The following is a 24,287-nucleotide window of genomic DNA, read 5'->3' on the forward strand; positions in this document are numbered from 1 at the left end:
GAAGCTGTAACACCTGCCTCACATGCTCTAAATGAGTATCACGGTCGCATGAATAAATGAGAATGTCATCTAGGTACACAATAACGAATTTCCCCAGAACATGCGAGAATACATCATTTATGAAATGTTGAAAAACTACAGGCGCGTTTGTCAACCCAAATGTCATCACCAAATTTTCAAAATGACCCTCAGGAGTATTAAAAGCCGTCTTCCACTCATCACCTTGACAGACTTTTATGAGGTTGTAAGCCCCCCTGAGGTCTAGCTTGGAAAACCACTTAGCACCAGCCACCTGGTTGAACAAATCAGGTATCAGTGGCATAGGGTATGGATCACGAACCGTAATCTGGTTTAACTCCCTGAAATCCAGACACGGGCGTAGTCCGCCATCTTTCTTTTTAATGAAGAAGAACCCCGCTGCCACCGGCGAGGACGAAGGCCTGATGTGCCCTTTGCTCAGACTCTCAGCAATGTAATCTTTTAAAGCTTGCCTCTCAGGACCAGAGATGTTGAACATCCTTGCTTTCGGCAATTTAGCCTCTGGTTTAAACCTAATAGTACAGTCATAGGGGCGATGTGGTGGCAATTCTGAGCAACCCTTCTCTGAGAACACATCCGCGAAATCCAGCAGTGACTCAGGAATGCTTGGAGTCACAGCGGACACACATGTGGCTAGGCAATTCTCCTGGCAAAATCCGCTCCACTGAATTATGTCCTGAGTTTTCCAGTCAATAACCGGGTTGTGCATAGATAACCATGGAAAACCCAGAACCATTTGTGCAGGAAGATTACTGAGCACCATACATGTAACCTGCTCAGAATGTAGGACCCCAATGTGGAGTTTAACCTCAGCCACAAACTCAGTAATCTCCCCCTGTGGGAGAGGGGTAGCATTGATGGTGACTACCCAGATAGGATGAGGTAATTTATCGACCTTGAATCCTGCCGTGCGCGCAAACTCCTCATCAATGAGATTAGTGGCCGAACCACTATCCACAAAAACAGTGATTGTCAGATCTCTGCCAGCGACCATAACTCTGGCAGGGAGCATATATTGAGAGACCACCATGGAGGATATGCATAAGCTCAGATTGGCCTCCTCCACACCCTCTGAGCTTAGTAGATTTCCGCCATTGCGCTTTTTTTAGAAAACAGAGGACAAGCATTTACATAATGCCCCTTTTTACCACAGCAAAAACAGAGTCCCTGCTTCCTGAGCGAGGGGGCTTGACGACGTGACACCCCTGCGATTTGCATAGGCTCCGTGGGCTCACCTGCAGCAACCTCACGTGCACCTACAACCTCCCCCATAGGGGGCGTCTCTAGCGCCCCCTGACGAAAATGGCGATCAATGCAGACAACAAGACTCATGGCAGACTCTAGAGAAGCAGGAGTCTCATACATCAGAAGGGCTTGTTTAACCCTTCTCGAAACCCCACATACAAACTGACTCCGCAGCGCCGGGTCATTCCGTTGTGTGTCCACTGCCCAGCAGCGAAATTCAGAACTGTAATCCTCCGCCATTCGCTCCCCCTGGCAGAGAGCACGTATTTTAGATTCTGCTAGAGCCAATCTGTCAGGATCATCAAATATGAGTCCAAGAGCAGAAAAAAACTCTCTACTGAGTTAAATGCAGCTGAATCAGAAGGTAATGAAAACGCCCATGCTTGGGGGTCTCCGTTCAGTAATGACAAAACCAAGCCCACATGCTGAGCCTCATTACCTGAGGAAAGCGGGCGCACATGAAAATACAATTTGCAAGCTTCACGGAAAACAACAAATTTACTGCGTTCCCCAACAAACCTCTCAGGTAAAGGGATTTTTGGCTCTGCAACTCTACCTGCAGTTTCCACTTGCACATTAGATACCACAAGACCCTGTTACTGAACTGCCCCCTTCAATTCAGTGACCTGTAAGGACAGCGCCCTCAACTGGCGGTTTATGGAAGTCATGGGATCCATGACAAAAAAAAATATTAATATATATATATATATTTTGGGGGCCGATTATAATGTCACGGGGGAACTGGGTAGACTAAGGTTGGTTACCCGGGCCCCTGCGATATCCCTCAGGCTAGGGAAACCCTGTCTGTCCCTTTCCCAGAAGTTACACTAAAGGTGTGCATGTCTGGGCCGCCAGGCCTGACCCTGACTCCTGTTTCAGCCCTAAGCTGAAACCACCACCCGCCACCCAGTGAAGAGACCACACACCAATCCCCACAGAAAGCACAGACAGGGAAAACTGAAAAACGCACCACACCGCAGACACACAGGAATACACTATAATGTGCACAGGGCAAAACAAATACAAATAGGAAGGAGGAATATGACAAAGCGTTATACACCACCAGATACGATATTCCTGCCACAAGACCACCACTCCAGACCGGAATCACCAGGCATAAAGCACAAGCTATAATCGGCGACGCCCAAAGTCCAGCGCGACTATTTAAAGGCTGTGAACGTGACCCAGCCTCCAACCTGATTACCAGCTAGATTAACCCCGAGCAAGCTGGATAAAATGTAGCCGACGCCACTGAGCGTGTAGTGGACGTAAGTGTAATTACTGCTGTCTGTCGGACGCCCTTGTGTGAACAGCATCCAACATGACAAAGATATCCAAGGAATTGATAATGCCAGTCAGCAGCGTTCAAACTGTGATTAACAATTGGAAAATCAGGGGCTCTGTAAAAACAAAACCACGGTTAGGTAGACCAACAAAAATATCGTCCACAACTGCCAGGAAAATTGTTCAGGATTCAAAGAAAAACCCGCAAACAGCATCAGCTGAAATACAGGACTCTCTGAAAACTAGCGGTGTGGCTGTTTCAAAATGCACAATAAGGAGGCACTTGAAGAAAAATGGGCTGTATGGTCGAGTTGAAAGAAGAAAGAAATTACTGCGCAAATGCCACAAAGTATCTCACCTACAATACACAAAACAGCACAGAGACAAGCCTCAAAACTTCTGGAAGAAGGTAATTTGGAGTGAGAAGATCAAAATTGAACTTTTTGGCCACAACCATAAATGTTACATTTGGAGAGAGGTCAACAAGGCCTATGATGAAAGGAACACCATTCCTACTGTAAAGTACGGAGGTGGATCGCTGATGTTTTGGGGATGTGTGAGCTACAAAGGCACAGGACACTTGGTCAAAGTTGAAGGAAAGATGAATACAGCACGTTATCAACAAACACTGGAGGCAAATTTGCACTCATCAGCCCGGAAGCTGCACATGGAACGTACTTGGACGTTCCAACATGACAACAATACAAAACTCAAGGCCAAATCAACCTATAGCAGAGCAAAGTGAAGGTTCTGGAGTGGCCATCTCAGACTCCTGACCTCAATATTATTGAGCCACTCTGGGGAGATCTCAAGTGTGCAGTTCATGCTAGGCAGCCCACGAATTTACAGGAACTGGAGTTTTTTTGCCAAGAAGAGTAGGCAGCTTTACCATCTGAGAAAATAAAGAACCTCATCCACAACTATCACCAAAGATTTGAAGCTGTCATTGATGTTAGAGGGGGCAATACACGGTATTATGGGGTATGTGAATTTTGTACCAGGGTCATTTGGATGTTTTGTGTTGTCATTATGATTTAAAAAGAGAAACCACAGTAGTTTGACAATAAATGGCTTCACCCAACCACTAACCATGAGTGGAGAAAAAATTTTGGTGTTATCATTCATTCTCTAAAAAAAGGCCAAGAAAGCAAAAATTCTGCCGGGGTATGTAAACTTTTGAGCACAACTGTACATGGTTTTTATTTAATGGGTACCAATGCAAAATCTCCAACAAAGTCTCCAACTATTAGGGCATGTTCACACATGGCGTTTTTTTAATGAAAATTTTCGGCTGCATACCAGCAAAGTCTATGAGATTTCAGGGATCTCATGCATACAGCTTGTTTTTTTGTCCTTAGCATTTTTGTGCAAAACCTTGGGTTTTTCAGAATAGAGCATGTCACTTCTTCCAACCGTTTTTTCAGTGTTTTTCACCCATTGAAAGTAATGGGTGGTGTAAAAATGCTGAAAAAATGCAGGTATCAGGTTTTACTGCGTTTTTTGTGCCAAAACCTTATAAAAAGACTCCAAAAATAAATAATAAGCTAAAGGTCCAGGGAAATCAGGAAAGCAATTCAAATTACCTTAATCCTTATTGATATTCAAGATAAAACATTACTTTATTCAATAGCTTTAAAACCATGAAAGACAACCACAGTCAAACACAACAGACAACCGTGCTCTCTAAATATACCCCTGTCACAGTACCTGTATCACACTGCCTGTCAGCGGAGGTTGGCACCCTAATACACAGACGAGATTGGCGCCCCCGCTCCACGTCGGCTGCCCCTAAGTCTCCTATAGTTGCCCTAGACTGGTGTCTCACTTGGGCTATCAATTACACAGCAGAAAAGATAGATAAACAGGAGATAGAGGTTAACAAAACCGATATTGGCTATTGCTTGCCAAAATCTAGACTGTGACAGGGTGAGAGACACAGACAAAAAAGTGCAAAAGTGCGAAAGTGCTCGTGTGTACATAAATCACCTCACAATGCTGCTCCATGCTCTCGCAATTCCTACCTACCTGTGGGGTTGGCACCCTACTGTTCAGCGGATATGGCACCCCCACTCCACGGTGGCTGACCCTTGGATGCCCTATGGGTAGCTCTATGGGCAGAAAATATATACACTAATAAGTTTTACATTAATAGCCATATCCTTCAATGTAAAGTAGATATACAATTTCAGGCTCAGACCAAATTGTCTGCTAATGTTAACAAATATAGATAAATCATAACAGTAAGTGAGGAGGAATACTCATCATTCTCCGATGTTCAGACACGCCTCAACGCGTTTCACCTTCACGGATCATCAGGAGGCCATGATATGTGGATGCTTCATGGAGCCATCCATGTGCCCCCATATATATAGATTAACCCTGATCAAGTATAGGAGGTCCCTACTGCCAACACTAGAGGAAGATTTTTTCAGACATAGAATTTGTCTCCAAGATGGAGCCTTCCCTATCAGTTCATATCAAGCATGGATGTCAAAGTGCACTGCTCACTACATATCAATCTCATTTATCTTTCACGCATAGCAAACACCATATTTGTAGGGCTTGTGCAGCCATTAAGAGCCAGTGTCTAATATATAACACTAAGATTTACCTCTAGTGCCTTGCTGTGCAGGAACTACAGCCGTCATGTGTTCCAGCTGGAGCGCAGATCACCGCGCTCATGTCAGTGCGCATGACCGGAAATGTGCGATGTTCACTGCACTGAACTGCGCATGTCAATCCGCCGCTTGGCGCCGTCTCCCTACTACATGTCAGATGGAAGGGAGCCCAATCGGCATGAATGAATGGAAAGCAGGGGAACGTAGCATCGTAGACTTGCGGTGCTGAGCCCCCTGCTGGCATAAACTCATGAACTCTAGCGTGGGAATTTTTCTGAATTTTTTCTCACGCTAGAGTTCATATGAGTTTATGCCAGCAGGGGGCGCAGCACCGCAAGTCTACGATGCTACATTCCCCTGCTTTCCATTCATTCCCCAGTTTTTACAAGCAGGAGCAACAGCTGCATTAGTAGGCTCCTGGTTGTAAAATTATTTAACCCCTTCAGATGGATTTACAGCGTGGGACATGACTGAGCGCCGGAGAGGTATGGGATATTGTTGCTTTTTTATTTTTTTTATTTTACAGAACGAGGGTCTTCAGGTGGATTAAGCATACAATAAAGATTTTACAACCCCATATGTGTTTTTATTTCATTAAAATACTTTATTCTTCATGTGTGTGTGTATTATTAACCCTTTACTACTATTGGATTAATAATGGATAGGTGTCTTGTTGACATCTCTCCATTATTAACCAGGCTTAATGTTACCTTACATTAGCAAGGTGACATTAACCCTTTGTTACCCCATATCCCACCGCTACTCGGGACTGGGAAGAGAGAGGCTAAGTGCCAGAATAGGCGCATCTTACAGATGTGCCTTTTCTGGGGTGGCTGGGGTATATGTTTTAGCCAGGGGGGCCAATATCCATAGTCCCTCTCTAGGCTATTAATATCTGCCCTCAGTCACTGGCTTTCCCACTCTGGCGGAGAAAATTGTGTGGGAGCCCAAGCCAGTTTTTTCCGTGATTTAACCCTTTATTTTAACAGCTAGAGCCCCCAAATTTTGCACACACACTCTTCTAACATCATTAGTGAGGAATATGTAAAAATGTATGTAAACCATGTCTCATATCCTGTTGGGTTTGATAAGGAGATAGCAAAAGCCGGCAATTGAATTACCAGCTTTTAAGCTATCTAGCGCTGTATGAAATATAAGTATATATATATATATATATATATATATATATATATATATATATATATATATATATATATATATATATATACAGTACAGACCAAAAGTTTGGACACACCTTCTCATTTAAAGACTTTTCTGTACTTTCATGACTATGAAAGTTGTACATTGACACTGAAGGCATCAAAACTATGAATTAACACATGTGGAATTATATACTTAACAAAAAGAGTGTGAAAACAACTGAAATTATGTCTTATATTCTAGGTTCTTCAAAGTAGCCACCTTTTGCTTTGATGACTGCTTTGCACACTCTTGGCATTCTCTTGATGAGCTTCAAGAGGTAGTCACCGGGAATGGTCTTCCAACAATCTTGAAGGAGTTCCCATTGATGCTTAGCACTTGTTGGCCCTTTTGCCTTCACTCTGCGGTCCAGATCACCACAAACCATCTCGATTGGGTTTAGGTCTGGTGACTGTGGAAGCCAGGTCATCTGGCGTAGCATCCCGTCACTCTCCTTCTTGGTCAAATAGTCCTTACACAGCCTGGAGGTGTGTTTGGGGTCATTGTCCTGTTGGAAAATAAATGATGGTCCAACTAAACGCAAACCGGATGGATTAGCATGCCACTGCAAGATGCTGTGGTAGCCATGTTGGTTCAGTATGCCTTCAATTTTGAATAAATCTCCAACGGTGTCACCAGCAAAGCACCCCCACACCATCACACCTTCTCCTCCATGCTTCACAGTGGGAGCCAGGTATGTAGAGTCCATCCGTTCACCTTTTCTGCGCCGCACAAAGACACGGTGGTTGGAATCAAAGATCTCAAATTTGGACTCATCAGACCAAAGCACAGATTTCCGCTGGCCTTGTGTCCATTCCTTGTGTTCTTTAGCCCAAACAAGTCTCTTCTGCTTGTTGCCTGTCCTTAGTAGTGGTTTCCTAGCAGCTATTTTACCATGAAGGCCTGCTGCACAAAGTCTCCTCTTAACAGTTGTTGTAGAGATGTGTCTGCTGCTAGAACTCTGTGTGGCATTGACCTGGTCTGTAATCAGAGCTGCTGTTAACCTGCGATTTCTAAGGCTGGTGACTCGGATAAACTTATCCTCAGAAGCAGAGGTGACTCTTGGTCTTCTTTTCCTGGGACGGTCCTCATGTGGTCCAGTTTCTTTGTAGCGCCTGATGGCTTTTGCCACTGCACTTGGGGACACTTTCAAAGTTTTCCCAATTTTTCGGACTGACTGACCTTCATTTCTTAAAGTAATGATGGCCACTCATTTTTCTTTACTTAGCTGCTTTTTTCTTGTCATAATACAAATTCTGACAGTCTATTCAGTAGGAATATCAGGTGTGTATCCACCAGACTTCTGCTCAACACAACTGATGGTCCCAACCCCATTTATAAGGCAAGAAATCCCACTAATTAAACCTGACAGGGCACACCTGTGAAGTGAAAACCATTCCCAGTAACTATCTCTTGAAGCTCATCAAGAGAATGCCAAGATTTTTCAAAGCAGTCACCAAAGCAAAAGGTGGCTACTTTGAAGAACCTAGAATATAAGACATAATTTCAGTTGTTTCCCACTTTTTTGTTAAGTATATAATTCCACATGTGTTAATTCATAGATTTGATGCCTTCAGTGTGAATGTACAATTTTCATAGTCATGAAAATACAGAAAAATCTTTAATTGAGAAGGTGTCCAAACTTTTGGTCTGTACTGTATATATACTAGATGGTTGCCCGATTCTAACGCATCGGGTATTCTAGAATATGTGTGTAGTTTATTTATGAAGATTTCAGAATAATGCAATGAATACACAGGATTCGGCCGGCCGGGCGCGACCAATTAGCGAGGCGCGACCAATTAGCGAAGCATGGTTCAAATCCCGCGCCAATTCGCAGCCGGACTGCGTCTGTAGATGATTGGTCGCACCCGGCCGGCCGTGAACAATCAGTGAAGCCAGGGATTTTGAGGGCCCCGGGCGAAAGAGTCTCACAGCCCACATAGCATATAACAGCCCACGTAGTATATAGCACAGCCACATAGTATATAGCACAGCCACGTAGTATATAGCACAGCTACGTAGTATATAACACAGCCACGTAGCATATAGCACAGCCACGAAGCATATAGCACAGCCACGAAGTATATTGCACAGCCACGTAGTATATTGCACAGCCACGTAGTATATTGCACAGCCACGTAGTATATTGTACAGCCCACGCAGTATATAACACAGCCCACGTAGTATATAGCACAGCCCACGTAGTATATAGCACAGCCCACGTAGTATATAGCACAGCCCACACAGTATATAGCACAGCCCACGCAGTATATAGCACAGCCCATGCAGTATATAGCACAGCCCACGTAGTATATAGCCCAGCCACGTAGTATATAGCACAGCCCACGTAGTATACTGTATAGCACAGCCCATGTAGTATATAACAAAGCCCACGCAGTATATAACAGCCCACGTAGTATATAACACAGCCCAGGCAATATATAACACAGCCCATGCAGTATATAACACAGCCCACATAGTATATAACACAGTCCACGTAGTATATAGCAATGTGGGCACCATATCCCTGTTAAAAATAGAATTAAAATAAAAAATAGTTATATACTCACCTTCTGGCGGACCCCGGATCCAGCCCAGGCCTTTAGCGCTGATCCTCGCGACGCTCCGTTCCCAGTAATGCCTTGCGGCAATAACCCGTGATGATGTAGCGGTCTCGCGAGACCGCTACGTCATCTGGGGTCATTGCTGCAATGCATTCTTGGGACCGGAGCATCGCGAGGAGCGGGAAAGGCTGCCGCGGACGCCGGAAGGTGAGAATATAATGATTTTTTAAATATTATTTTTAACATTATATGTTGTTACTATTGATGCTGCATAGGCTGCATCAATAGTAAAAAGTTGGTCACACTTACAGGGTCAAGGGCAGCGTTAACGAACTGCGTTACATCGCATTATGCCGCGGTGTAATGCAGTCCATTTAACGGACTGCTAAAACGCTATGTGGGCGCTGACTGGAGGGGAGTATGGAGGGGGCACTGACTGGAGGGGAGTAGGGAGGGGACAATTCGCGGCCAGACTGTGCCTGTCGTTGATTGGTCACGCCCAGCCGGCCACGACCAATCAGCGACGCGAGATTTCCGTGACAGACAAACAGACGGAAGTGGACCTTAGACAATTATATATACATAGATGTGTCTCACTAACATATATATATATATATATATATATTTATATATATATGTATACGTATATGTTTTCAAGAATATTTGAGCCCATAGATCCATTCTATGTCCATTTTGCAAGCCTGCGAGAAAATCTCGCTGTACGGATGCCATACGGATTACATACGGAGGTTTACATGCACAAAATACGCAGCCACACCTTGCCTACGGATGACATACGGATCACTGTTTTGGGATTATTTCTGTGTATTCGCCTGTAAAAAAAGACCGTATTTCCCTACGCTGAGTGTGACCCCAGCCTAATGGTCTTTTCCTATGGGCCAAAAGAATATTTTTGCCCCCTCTAGGTTTCTGAGTGAAATTGCAACCCTTGCAACTACCATAGTTATGCCTCTGAGAAAAACGAGATGTTGTTTTCAGTAAATGTAGTAAAAAAATTGTAAAGAAACAATGGCAAAACTTTGGTTTTCAGCATACAGTAGATCTGCTCTGCTTCCAGTACTGACAACGGAGTTTATTCCACAGTTAGAATACACTCTATACTACTGTGGACTGAATGGTCCTGAGCACAGCTCTGTCTGAAGGACTTTAGATTCTGCCATAAACATCAACGCGTGTGTGCTTTTGCATCATTGCTTAATTGTTCTGCACTCTGCTCAACTTGTAATAACTAGGCAATGCACAACTGACACAAGCAGATCATGATGCAAATCAGTTATGTAAAACTGCAAATGCTGCTCTTTTGATGCATATGGCAGATAACAATCCTCTATTTCATGCATCAACAGAGCAGCATTTCAAGTCTTGCATCATTAATCTTTGATCAGGAGTCATCAAAAATAGCTCGGTCTTATTGTTTCAGCTCTGCAGGACAATTAATCTCAGCTGGAAATCTGTCAATAGAGCAATGATGTAACAGCACACATGTAGCTGCAGTGGGGGGAAATAAGTATTTGATCCCTTGTTGATTTTGCAAGTTTGCCCACTGACAAAGACATGAACAGTCTATAATTTTAAGGGTAGGTTAATTTTTGTATAAATCAAGTTTATTGAAGCATATGAACAATACAGAAATGTAACAAAGCTGAAACACAATTGGTCAAAGCAATAAGGTACAACCCATAATACAAACATAGAGATGAAGTCCCAGGAGTGTCCGAGTGTTATTGGCCAATGCCAATGTTATCACAATCTTTATGATAATAATAACTTTTATTATTATAGCACATGAACAATAACGAGGAAAACTAAACGTGACTTAATATATTAAGTCATTTGTTTTAAAAGAAAACGACACAAAGAAGAAAGGGCAGCTAGTGAAGGGGAAAGTTAAAGGAAAGAGGAAAGAAGGGGGGGAAAGGGGAATGCGGGTAAAAATAAAAGGTTGTGATGAGTATGGGGAATGCGGGCCCTCCCCCGGGTGAGTCCCAGTCCCCATGAAGCAATGAGGAAGCCAATATAGAGCTGATATTGATTCAAGCCATGGTGGCAAGTTAAGATAAAGAGATAGCATCCACATTGTGGACGTGTCCGGGGTGGTGTCGCATGTAAATTAAAATCCAGATAACCACATGTCCAACTCCGGGGTCTCCCTGAATACAATCCACGGCGCCCAAACATTATAAAATTTTTCGGGATCCCCAGTGGACTGGTTTATCAATTGTTCCATTCTGTAAATATCATTCAGTTCCATAACAAAGTCAGAGCCCGAGGGGCAACGATCCTGCTTCCAGTATCGGGGGATCAAGTTCCTGATTGCTGTGAGAAAGTGTCTGAGAAGACTCCTCTTAAACCCAGAGATCGATAGGTCACACAGAGACAAAAGGGCTAATTCTACCGTGGGCTGTAATTTGCGAATAGATAATTTATTGTAGAGATCAAAGACTAACATCCACAGTTTCTTTACAGGCGGGCACTCCCACCAGATATGGACATATGTCCCCTTTTCTGTTGTACATCTCCAGCAGATATCTGGGATCACCGGGAACATAGCATGAACCCGGCAAGGGCATCTATACCACCTCGACAGAATCTTGTAGCTCCTCTCCTGTGACACAGCAGACAGCGAGGTCCTAAAAGTAAATAATAAAATCTTGTCCCTCTCCTCCCGAGACAAAGACCTCCCCAGGTCGTCCTCCCATCTCGAAAAGAACCCTGGGAAATTATGTGTTGGGGTTTGACTCTCCTGAAAAAGATTATACAACAAGGAGACCTTGCGGGTCGGGGGCTCCCCAGCGAGACAAATTCTCTCGAAAGGGGTCAGTGTTCCCATGGACTTATTATGTTTGAATGTCGCACCTATAAAGCTTTTTAACTGCTCATAGAAGAACCAGGAGCCCTCAGGAGGCTCCCCCCCTGATAAATTTCATGTAAGGGCTTAATACCAGTCTGATCTATGAAGTCATGTATGATAGGCCTTGAAGCCCTGTTCCTGTTCAGGTATGTCTCCCTACGAAGTCCTGCAGGAAAGTGAGGGTTATCGTATATTGGTGTAAGTGGTCCCGGGGATGTAGAGGTTTTTATATTCCTGCCACTCTGCCGGACAAGCATGAGCATGTTTCTAGTCATGAAGGGTAAGCTAGACCCCCCCCCCTGCGTTCCACAATATTGTCTGAGGATCCCCATCAACAAGATCACTCTCCAGACCAACCCACTTCTTATTATTTCTGCTATGGTATAGATCTAGAATGCAGGTTCCGATTGAGGCACGACTATAAACCAAAAAGTCTGGTAGGCCAACTCCCCCCGCCTTCTTGGGTCTACTCAAAACAAAATATGATATTCGTGATCTGGTGTGGGCCCAGACAAGTCGTATGACCGCCTTCTTAAGACGCGAGAAGAAGGAGGCAGGAAGGTATAATGGGATAGTCTGGAAAAAATATAAAAGACGTGGCAACAGGTCCATCTTGATTACGTTGACTCTGCCAAACCAGGACAATTGAAGCTTATGCCACCTCTCCAGATCCCGCTCCGCTTTTAGTAACGCCGTTTTAAAGTTTGCGTCGTACAGGCCGGAGGTTTTGGCTGTTATTTTAATCCCCAAATACGTGAGCGAGTCAAAGTGCCACCCAAACGGGAAGGAGGCGCGTAACTGACCCACCTCAGATAATGGTAGTGATATATTTAAAATCACTGATTTGTGGGAGTTAATTTTAAAATTGCTTAGATGTCCAAATTTTGTTAATTCTGATATAATATTTGGTATACTAGTTATAGGGGAAGTGATATATAAAAGGATATCGTCGGCAAAAAGCGCTAACTTATGTTCCTCCGATCTTAGTTTAACTCCCCTGATTGAGGGATTATTGCGTATGGCGGTGGCCAGATATTCCATTGACAAAATGTACAGGAGAGGGGAAAGTGGGCACCCCTGCCTCGTGCCATTCCTAATTGCAAATGCCTCAGAGAGGACGCCATTTACCTTTACCTGGGCACTAGGGGAGGTATACAAGGCCTTAATTCTATGTAGCATGTTTTCTCCTAAGCCAATCCCCCTCAAAGCCTGGAACAGAAACCCCCAATGTACCCGGTCGAAGGCCTTTTCGGCGTCAATCGACAGGATGCACATAGGAACTCCCCCCTCCCGCCCCACCCGGTCTATCAAAGAGATGGTCCGTATGGTGTTATCCCGTGCTTCCCTACCCGGGACAAAGCCCACCTGGTCCTGATTTATCAAGTCCTGAAGGAGAGGACTCAATCTGTTTGCAATCAGTTTTGCATAGATTTTTACGTCTAGATTTATTAGGGATATTGGACGATAGTTATTGCATAACGAGGGATCCTTATCCGGTTTTGGCAAGACCGTGATGTGGGCGGCTAAGGCCTGAGGAGGAAATGAACCGCCGGAGGAAACAGAATTACACACTGCAAGGAAGATCGAAGGGTAGGTTAATTTTAATATTGAGAGATAGAATATCAAAACTAAAATCCAGACAATCACATTGTATAAATTATATAAATGTATTGCATTTTGCAGTGAGAAATAAGTATTATTTCTTACTATTATTATTGTCTTACTATTGCACCAACAGTTGTCTCCTTCTTACCCAGCATCTTACTTTTGGTTTTGTAGCCCTTTCTAGCTTTGTGCAGATCTTGTCCTTGACATACTTATAAAGCTCTTTGGTCTTGCCCATGTTGTAGAGGTTAGAGTCTAACTGATTAAGTCTGTGGACAGGAGTCTTTTATAAAGGTGATTATGTAAGACAGATGTCTTTAATGCAGGTAATGAGTTGATTAGTGTCTAACTGGTCTTACCTCTTAATGGTTGGTAGGGGATCAAATACTTATTTCTCACTGCAAAATGCAAATAAATTTATATAATTTATACAATGATTTTCTGGCTTTTATTGTGGATATTCTATTTCTTAATGGTAAAATTAACCTACCCTTAAAATTATAGAATGTTTATGTCTTTGTCAGTAGGCAAACTTACAAAATCACCCTAAGGTAACACAATGGTGCCCCAACTTGACGGCTGCTTACCCTGAATGTCCTTAGCTGCTGCTAGGATCACTACAGTAGCAATTCTCTAAGGAATAAAGGAATCACACACAAAAGAGCTGCAACCAACATAAACTACAGCAAAGTGAATGAATCCAATGAAAGACTTATCACCAGCAGGAAACACCAGTAGGGGAAGTTACATAAATCTGCACCCAGACAGGCAAAGAGAGTAAATTAAAAACACCTGTTACCCAAAACGACAGAAACAAAGATGACAGAACTAAAACACCCAAAGAAAATGTGTATCTGTTTTGGCCCAGGGGAAAGTGACGCCGACCACAGAACACAGGATCAAGTGTTTCAATCCGGAAACATGACAGTGTCCCCCTTCCCTTCTATGAGGGGCCAGTGGACCCACCAAGATCCCCAACTGCTAACACAGCAGATATACCTCCCTCACAGCATCCACCCAGGAGTTATCCTCTCAATCGGTACCCTTCCACTTAATGAGAAACTGCAGTCGCCATCTGGATTTCAAGACTCGTTCAATTTCATACTCCTTGTTCTCCTCCAAGTCTACCTCAATACTGCGCTGAGGACCTGGCGTTCCTTGAAACTTTTTAAGAAGAGAGACATGGAAGGAATTATTAACCCTCCATGCAGCCGGCAGTTTGAGCTTAACAGTCACTGGATTAATTATCTTGATTATCTTATATGGTCAAACAAAGTGAATGAATCCAACAAAGACTATCACCAGCAGGAAACACCAGTAGGGGAGGGTATATGAAGCAGCACCAAAAAAGTGATATGGCAGACAGAGTAAATGAAAAACCCCTGTTGCGCAAAACCGACAGAAATAAAGATAACAGAACTAAAGCGCCCAAAGAAAAGGTGCATCTGTTGTGGCTCAGCGGAAAGAGACGCCGAACACAGGATCACGGATTCAGGTCCAGAAGCATGACATTTAGATTGTATTCTTAATGTATATTAGCTTGAAGAAGTGCCAAATATCTGTATGGAAGTGGCAGAGCTGGGAGCAGTATATCAGAGGTGTGCAGGAAATCTGTACTATTTTCGATATTGATCAGTTAGATTCCGTCAGGCTCATACTGGATCGGTGGACCCCTGTACTGAAGTTAGCCACTTACCCCACAACATGAGCAGAATTTGGACCAACACGTTTGATTCCTCTATACAGATATGCAGCATCTTCTCTTTTATTCAACAACTTGCCTAGTTTATTAATATCTATAAGCATAAGTAAATTTGTGAAAGAGGGTAATGTAATATTTGCATATTGCTCAACAGCGGGCCCCACAGCGCAATGTTACTGTCGACATTGCTCTCAGTCATGAATTAAAAAAAGTGCAGCACACAGAAAAGGGAGAGAGACCGTGTTGGACAGGGTGACAAGGGCCCATCAATAATCAACTCCACTTTTCAACTACATCCAAATGTGAAATGATCCTCAATCACAAATTTATATAACAATGAACTGGGCAGATTGGTAAGTGAATAAGATGCTGCCATTGTCTGTACATAGTGATTCACGCGTATAGTGCCAAGTACTGCTCATATAAGATGGTGGTGGCCCACTATTGCACAGGGGCCCACTGGAGAGTTCTCCTGTGGGCCAGTCCAAGCCTGGAGAGTGTTACCTGCAGCACTGAGAAAAGCAGGTGCTCATGGGAAAAGTAGTTTTAACAGATCAGAGGGCCGTCCTTCAGTTATGTGAATCTGAATGATAAATAGAGATGAAAAAAGGCACAAAGGTTCAAGAAAAAAATATTTGTTGTTCTTGGTCTGTGTATTAACAATATGTATGCATTTATTATGCTTTGCGAAAAATGCATTTAATGTGATTGTGAGAATAACCCTTTAAAGCGAACCTGTCACCCCCAAAATCGATGGTGAGGTATGCTCACTGGCATCAGGGGCTTATCTACAGCATTCTGTAATGCTGTAGATAAGCCGCCGATGTTACCTGAAAGAGGAGAAAAAGAGGTTAGATTATACTCACCCAGGGGCGGTCCCGCTCCGATGGACGTCTCAGGTCCGCTCCGGCGCCTCCTATCTTCATTCCATGACGTCCTCTTCTGGTCTCCGCGCTTCGGCGCAGGCGTACTTTGTCTGCACTGTCAGAGAGGCCCGGCGCCTGCGCACTGCAGTACTTTACTCTGCCCTCACCAGGGCAGACAAAGTACGCCTGCGCCGAAGCCGCGGCGCGGAGACCAGAAGAGGATGTCATGGAATGAAGATGGGAGGCACCGGAGCGGACCTGAGACGCCCATTTGACCACGGACCACAGCAGGACCGCCCAGGTGAGTATATTATAACCTCTTTTTCTCCTCTTTCAGGTAACATCGGGGGCTTATCTACAGCATTACAGAATGCTGTAGATAAGCCCCTGATGACGGTGAGCTTACCTCACCATCGATTTTGGGGGTGACAGGTTCCCTTTAAGAAATGAAAGCACACTTCTAAAATCATGGCTTTACCATAATACCCATTGTCACCAATGAAGCATCCTTCCTAATGTTTACAAATAGAATGCTATTCGTAAGTCATTGGTACGAGTGGAGAAGTCTTAGATAATATACTTCAGCCAGCAAAGCATATCATGAGATCCCTGGGCTCATTCATTAATAAAGCATATGTATCTACTGACAAGTCCCTGGGCATTACACAACAACAGCTGTGTGTGAAAACAAAGAAAGATCATTTACAAACCGTAACCTCCCATAACCTGCTCTACATTGCAGGAGTACAGAAGGCATTACTGATATGAGTACATATATTGTGTCGCTTACTCCCTCACTGCTTAAAAGGAAACCACATGTTACAAAAATTCATGACAAATATTCTTGGATTGTTTCAGTTCAGTAAAGATAGACATAATTCTTAGTTTTAGGAAAGACAAGATAAATAGCATGTGGATGAAAGTGTAATAGCAGTCCTCTAGACATATGTCACACTGTGACTGTATGTGAGATAGGTAAATGGGCCCTTCACTGTCCCTCGGTTTGGGGCCCTAACTATCCCTGTTCCCAAAGGTACCTCTGAAGGTGAGGAGGTTTGGGCCTCATGCCTACTGTTCTCCTGTTAAATCCTAGGCTGCCCCAACCCCCTCTTCCAGGAGACCTGGGATAGTAATGCTAGTGTATCAACAGATATCAGACAAACAGGGATAACAGAAAAGCCACTAACATACAAAAACACTCACCAAAGGCAGAGAGGTATAGGGGGAACGGAAGGAATGTACAAATCAAATAGGAATAGGACAAGGAGGAAAGCATACAACCCAAAGCATCATACAACAATCTCCAACTTGGCACAGCAACTCCAGGGAACAAGGAAGTAGAACTTCCACTGGCAAGGAAGATAAACGCTGGACAGTTTTTATAGAGAGAGGGAATGACCAGATGAGGAGCAACTGAGAGATGGAGCTGCATGTTTCTAACCAGCATAGAAAGGGTTGTTAACCTCTTCAGCACCAAAGGAAACAAAATTCATTTAATATGGGACATGAAACACACAGGCTAAATGAATGACCTGCGATTGACAAAACGTAATTACTTTCTAACCCAATATCTCCCAGGAGGGGTGACAGACTCGTGACAACATAGCACCATTTTGAGTGTTTAGCTTTAGACTTTATATAAATATTGCCAGTGTTGGTTTTATTGTATATATCAGAATACATTGTAAAAGATTACACAAAGTTATTACTTTTGCATATGATCATTATTATATTTAAGGGAATCTTCACCTGGTTGTTGCCACCTAATCTGAGAGCAGCATGATGTAAAAGACAGAAACCCTGATTCCAGCAATGTGTCATTTACTTGTGTGTAATTTTCATAAAAATACAGTTTTACCACCAGGAGATTATCATTAGAGGACTTGTAAACCTGCAGCCAGGTAGACCACAATGTTTAGGAGTTCTGTATAACCCCTCCGCCATCACTGACTGGCAGCTTTCTGTGCACACTGTACATGGGTAGAAATCTGCCAGTTAGTGGTGTGGGCGGGATTATACAGAACTCAGCATTTAGAGAACTGCTAGATCTGCAGCAGGGAAAACAGTGATGTTATCAAAATGACAAAAAGCAGCCCAGTAACTGGCACATTACTGGAATAAGGGTCTCTGTCCCTATATCATGCTGCACTCAAATGTAGTAGCAAAAAAAATGTTCAGCAAAACCCTGGTGACAGATTCCCTTTAAAAGAAGTGTCCAGAACTAAAGTACACAAACATATTAGGTAACTGTTGGGTGAAGGTTAGTTGAAGAAACATCTATGTCTTCCCATTCCCCCATACACATGAGCCCTATGTTTGGGGGAGCATTCATGTATTTACAGTGGGGAACTAGACACAACTGGCAGTGCACTGGTGGACGCACACAGAACAGGCTCCTGTGCATGAAGAGTATATTTGCCCTTACAGCCCAATAGCTCATCATAATGCACAATTCCAACTGCTTTGGAGGTAAACGTGGCCCCCCGACCTCTTGGGCTGTTGTGAGGCTGTTCAGGTTGCACCATTGATATGTCCCCCTGTGGCAGTGGCTTATCTCTCCTGAAAACCTAAGGATCAGGTATTGAAATTCCAACTGTACAGTTCATCATGTGTTGGCGGAAGAGTTGGGAGGCCTCCATATATATCAGATGGTTGCCCAGTCCCACCAGGTTTGGAGGATTCTGACGACTTTCATTTAATGTTTAAGGGGGGGCTTAAGATATTGAGGACCTTTCCTATAGGTAGTTTACCAATGGCAGATCAGTGGGGGTCTGACACCTGGCCGACCCAGTACTTAGCTACCACCTGAAGCCAGGCTGACGCAAGTTTACGGTGTTTTGTAAGTGTACTGTGTAGGGGTCACTCTCAGGTATTGCGGTTTTCCTCCCACTGAAGTGAAGGGGATCTGAGCTGCAGGACCTACAGTGGTCAGAGCTGTGCTATTCTGGCTTCGTACACTGCGCACTTCCATCGGCCACTGCTCTTGGTATTGGTTGAGCAACAATATAACTGTGTAGGATAAACTTATCAGCCCGGAATCTGAGATGTTTTTTCTAGAGAGGAATTGGATACGGTAAGAAAAAATATACTATTAGGTCTGTATGACTTTTCATCCTATGGAAACAGAAATGTTTTTACAGGCAGCAAAAAGATCTAATATAGTATGAAAGAAGAGAAGAAGGAGCCGATTCATTTGCACGGCATCCTTGAAGAAAAGTCATCTGGAGTGAATTACATCAAATTCATTAGGGAGCTGCATATTTCTTGATGATTTTGACACATCTTTGCGCTGCCCGTGTATTACAATCTGAAATCTACACCAGCTGGATTACTACTTTTCTGTATCACTCTTTCTGGCAAAAAGTATAGTGAATCTGTCAGGGTAACATTGGACTTGCCCCTTCAGTCCCATCTAATTTTTAGAATAGTGAAAGGTACAAAAAGACAAAAAGTCACAAAATATTGGTGCAAGTTTGAAAGTCATAAAAGTGGCTTACACTGTTTGATGAATTGTGCCAAAGTCGTATAGCATTCATTATACAGTGATGACGCCTTATATACATCGGACCAACAAATTTATTTAACCCTTTTCTAAATAGAAGAATAAAAAAAATTAACTTACAAGTTAGAGAACGCGTAGAAAAGTAAAAACTAAAAAGCTTATACAAAATGTTCTAAGTGTTAACTATAAGCATACAATGTCTAACATCACATTATGCCTGACAGGTCGCATTCTGGTCAGTCTTAAGATAACCTAAGAACAAAGTGCTTCCTTGGATCTTCCAGACATAAAACAGTTAATAGTCCATTTCTCAGCAGTCCACTGGCATGCCACAATGACTGGTGATCCATCATTAAGAAGTCCTGTCGTAGTAATATCATATGTGTCTGTATGAGTTGTTGTATTACATGCCGCTTTTGTAATACTGTAGTTTTGATCTGTCATCCGACGATAATTTATCTAATGGAATTGTACTATAAATGTTACAGCTCATCAATATTACTAGAATTACTAGTAAATAGTAGGACTTGTAACACTAGATTGTCAAAGATACATTCCGCTAAACCAGCATTTTTTATTTTTACTCTTTTCTTCACATTCATTGATCCAATGTTAGAAATCAGAAGATTAAATCACCATGTTGTATTTGTGCACTTTTTCCAAAACCAATGTATATCCAATATCCTTATGGGAATATTCACTTTCCATTAAGTCTCTTACCCTTTAGTGTCCCGTTGAGCAAATTTTCAGGAAATCGTATAAAGGAGAGAATAAGTCTAAGAGGTTTCCTGCCTCTAAATGAGTCTACAGGCTGAAGCTTGCCATCCGCTCCGTATTGTAGATACATCTGCAGCTAAAACAATTTATTCCATCTCTTTTGTAAGGTTTGCCCCTCTCCAGACTTTTTCTTCCAAATTATCCATGCATTTAATTGGCCAATTCAGGAAGGTTCTCAAAAAGAGGCATTATTATGACATTCACAATATATTAAGCAGTTGTTATTTTTACATTGTTCTGATATTTATTAGCAAATCATCTCTAAATTTAGTGCAGTTTATTCACTTTTTTATTGTAAGGCGAATCACATACTTGAATAAAAAGTAAGGAAACTTCATAATCTCTAAATAAGAGTTTTGTTCCTGCAAAATTGGTGGCTTATGTGTCTATCCTGCTGCTTGCTTTACTAAGCGGGAGGTAAAATGGAAGCACAAGCAATTGTTGCATTAAAGGCATATGTTTCTGTTCTACATCTTCCATAAATAGGGTATAAGTAGCATGTAAGCCATGAATATACACAGCACATAGTATCTGTATCATTGCTTTTCAGCGGCAAAAATAGCAGTTTGTGAAAACCTGATGGACCCTTTCGAAACCAATATAATCAGGTTTAATAGGATTGGTCAATAGTATCATGGCTCCTATAAGACTGGTATAGGCTTTAATAAGACCTGAACGGTCGAAACTTTGCTTTTCTATATGCATGGAGCGATAAAGGAATATTTCCGGATTTTCTAACCCTGGTGAGTGCTGTCCATCAATCTTTTGTTTGGGACGATAAGAATGATGGTCGTAATTAGGGGCCTCGCAAGACGCTTCTGTTTTTCAACATCTAAATTTCATTCTAAAAATGTTGTCACATGATCAGTTTTATAAACTATTATTTTAACTCTTATAAGTAACTTGATGGTGGCCCGATTCTAAAGCATCGGGTATTCTAGAATATGTATGTACGTCTCGCTGTGAGTAGGGGTTAAATTACGCGCCAATATCGCTGATTGGTCGTGGCCAGCCGGGCACGACTAATCACTGAAGCGGTGTTTAAATCCCGCAGCAATATCGCTGATTGGTCGTGGCCGGCCGCGTAGTATATAGCACAGCCACATAGTATATAGCAGCCACATAGTATATAGCACAGCGATGTAGTATATAACAGCCCATGCAGTAGATAGCACGGCCACATAGTATATAGCACAGCGATGTAGTATATAGCACGGCCACATAGTATATAGCACAGCGATGTAGTATATAGCAGCCACGTAGTATATAACACAGCCCATGTAGTGTATAGCACAGCGACGTAATATATAGCAGCCACCTAGTATATAACACAGACAGCCACGTAGTATATAGCAGTCACGTAGTATATAGCAGCCAAGTAATATATAGCAGCCACGTAATATATAGCAGCCACGTAGTATATAGCACAGCCATGAAGTATATAGCACAGCCCACGTAGTATATAGCACAGCGACGTAATATATAGCAGCCACGTAGTATATAGCACAAACAGCCACATAGTATATAGCAGTCACGTAGTGTATAGCAGCCACATAATATATAGCAGCCACGTAGTATATAGCACAGCCACGTAGTATATAGCAGCCACGTAGTATATAACACAGACAGCCACGTAGTATATAGCAGCCACGTAGTATATAGCAGCCACGTAATATATAGCAGCCACGTATATAGCAGTCACGTAGTATATAGCAGCCACGTAATATATAGCAGCCACGTAGTATATAGCACAGCGATGTAGTATATAGCAGCCACGTAGTATATAACACAGCCCACGTAGTATATAGCACAGCCACGTAGTATATAGCAGCCAAGTAATATATAACACAGACAGCCACGTAGTATATAGCAGTCATATAGTATATAGCAGCCACGTAGTATATAACACAGCCCACGTAGTATATAACACAGCTCACGTAGTATATAACACATGCCACGTAGTATATAGCACAGCGACGTAATATATAGCAGCCACGTAGTATATAACACAGACAGCCACATAGTATATAGCAGTCACATAGTATATAGCAGCCACATAATATATAGCAGCCACGTAATATATAGCAGCCACGTAGTATATAGCACAGCCCACGTAGTATATAGCACAGTGACGTAATATATAGCAGCCACGTAGTATATAGCAGTCATGTAGTATATAGCAGTCACGTAGTATATAGCAGCCACGTAATATATAGCAGCCACATAGTATATAGCACAGCCACGCAGTATATAGCAGTCACGTAGTATATAACACAGACAGCCACGTAGTATATAGCAGTCACGTAGTATATAGCAGCCACGTAATATATAGCAGCCATGTAGTATATAGCACAGCGATGTAGTATATAGCAACCACGTAGTGTATAACACAGCCCACGTAGTATATAGCACAGCCACGTAGTATATAGCAGCCACTTAGTATATAACACAGACAGCCACATAGTATATAGCAGTCATATAGTATATAGCAGCCACGTAGTATATAACACAGCCCACATAGTATATAACACAGGCCACGTAGTATATAGCACAGCCCACGTAGTATATAACACAGCCCACGTAGTATACAGCAGTGTGGGCACCATATCCCTGTGAAAAAAAAGAATTAAAATAAAAAAGTTATATACTCACCCTCCGGCATCCAGCGAAGCTGACCCGATGCGCGCGATGCTGCCGCCAGCTTCCGTTCCCAGTGATGCATTGCAAAATTACCCAGATGACGTAGTGGTCTCGCGAGACTACTAAGTCATCTGGGTAATTTCGCAATGCATCTCTGGGAATGGAAACTGCCGGCCGCATTGCGAGGAGCGGGGAAAGCTGCGGAGGCCATGGAAGGTGATAATAGCATGATTTTTTATTTTTTTTATTATTTTTAATATTATATCTTTTTACTATTGATGCTGCATAGCCAGCAATCGTTTGATCTAAGAAAACTATGAAGAAAATAATGAACCCTAATAGGTAACGAACGATCATATAGCTATTAATATTCTAACTGTATTTATAAACCACTAATTTTTAGCTTGAAAGGGTTGTCCCTTTATTTAGAAGGTAATATTAACGGGCCCAGGATGCGGTGATAAAGAAAAAAATATATATAATCACATCAGTGTTGCTCATCCATCCTTGGAACTGCTTCTCCCTAACATCATCATCTGGCAAGGGTCATCACAATACCACTGCAGCCAATCATCAGACACTGATCAGCTGCAGCCTTGTGAAGGCTTCAGCTGAAGAGCAGCTGCTGATTGACTGCAGTGGTCTAGTTTCTCCCCTCTAGATGTTGATGCCATGAGGCGGGGGACACAGTATCAAGTGCAAATGAGTGGTGCCAATTTGGGAGGTGAGGCCCATGAACATTAGCCATTAACATAGGGGACAATCGCTTTAATCTTACAGTATATTCTTCTGAATCTCTAAAAGTAAAGACGTAAGTCCCAAAGTAACTATCAAAGCTACAATAATCCAGATAATAGGCTGAAAAAAGGTAAAGAATTTTCCGTATACATACAGTAGACCTTGTGAATGGTATGCGCATACTGTTGACACCTGTCTTAAGTATATTGGCACTTTGTCAGGGCTTGGCAAGAATCCAGTCTTAACGTGTTGTTTTTTTTCCCTAGACGAAAACATGTACATGTATTAGCCATTTTATCTTACCGGTAATTGGGTGATGTCATATCCACAGCTGTTCTTAAAAATCCCCATCTGGTGGAATTTAAAACTCAAAGACAGCTGGGATTTGTAGTACAACAGATGTAAAGGCTTCGAGCTCCAGATGGCAGGGGATTACACGTATTTTCATACATTTGTGCTTTTTATGGTTTTTCACAAGACTAATAATAGACAATGTAAATGGTTCCCCAACTATCTATACAATGTGAAGTAGAGCGATGAGCTCATCAGTTTCATTCTATAAACCCCTTGTGTCCCCCTTCCCAACTATATGGTGTTACACTAGTTTTACCATAGTTATCAACTCTGTGCTA

General features: G+C 42.7%; 1 protein-coding gene across 1 annotated transcript in view; it reads left to right on the plus strand.

Moving 5' to 3' along the window:
- Positions 1–24,287, plus strand: part of EGFL6 (EGF like domain multiple 6) — a 131,531-nt gene that overhangs the window by 40,091 nt on the left and 67,153 nt on the right. The gene's annotated exons all lie outside the window — the stretch shown is intronic.

This window comes from Ranitomeya variabilis, chromosome 3 (assembly GCF_051348905.1).
Source record: "Ranitomeya variabilis isolate aRanVar5 chromosome 3, aRanVar5.hap1, whole genome shotgun sequence".
Classification (NCBI taxonomy): Eukaryota; Metazoa; Chordata; class Amphibia; order Anura; family Dendrobatidae; genus Ranitomeya; species Ranitomeya variabilis.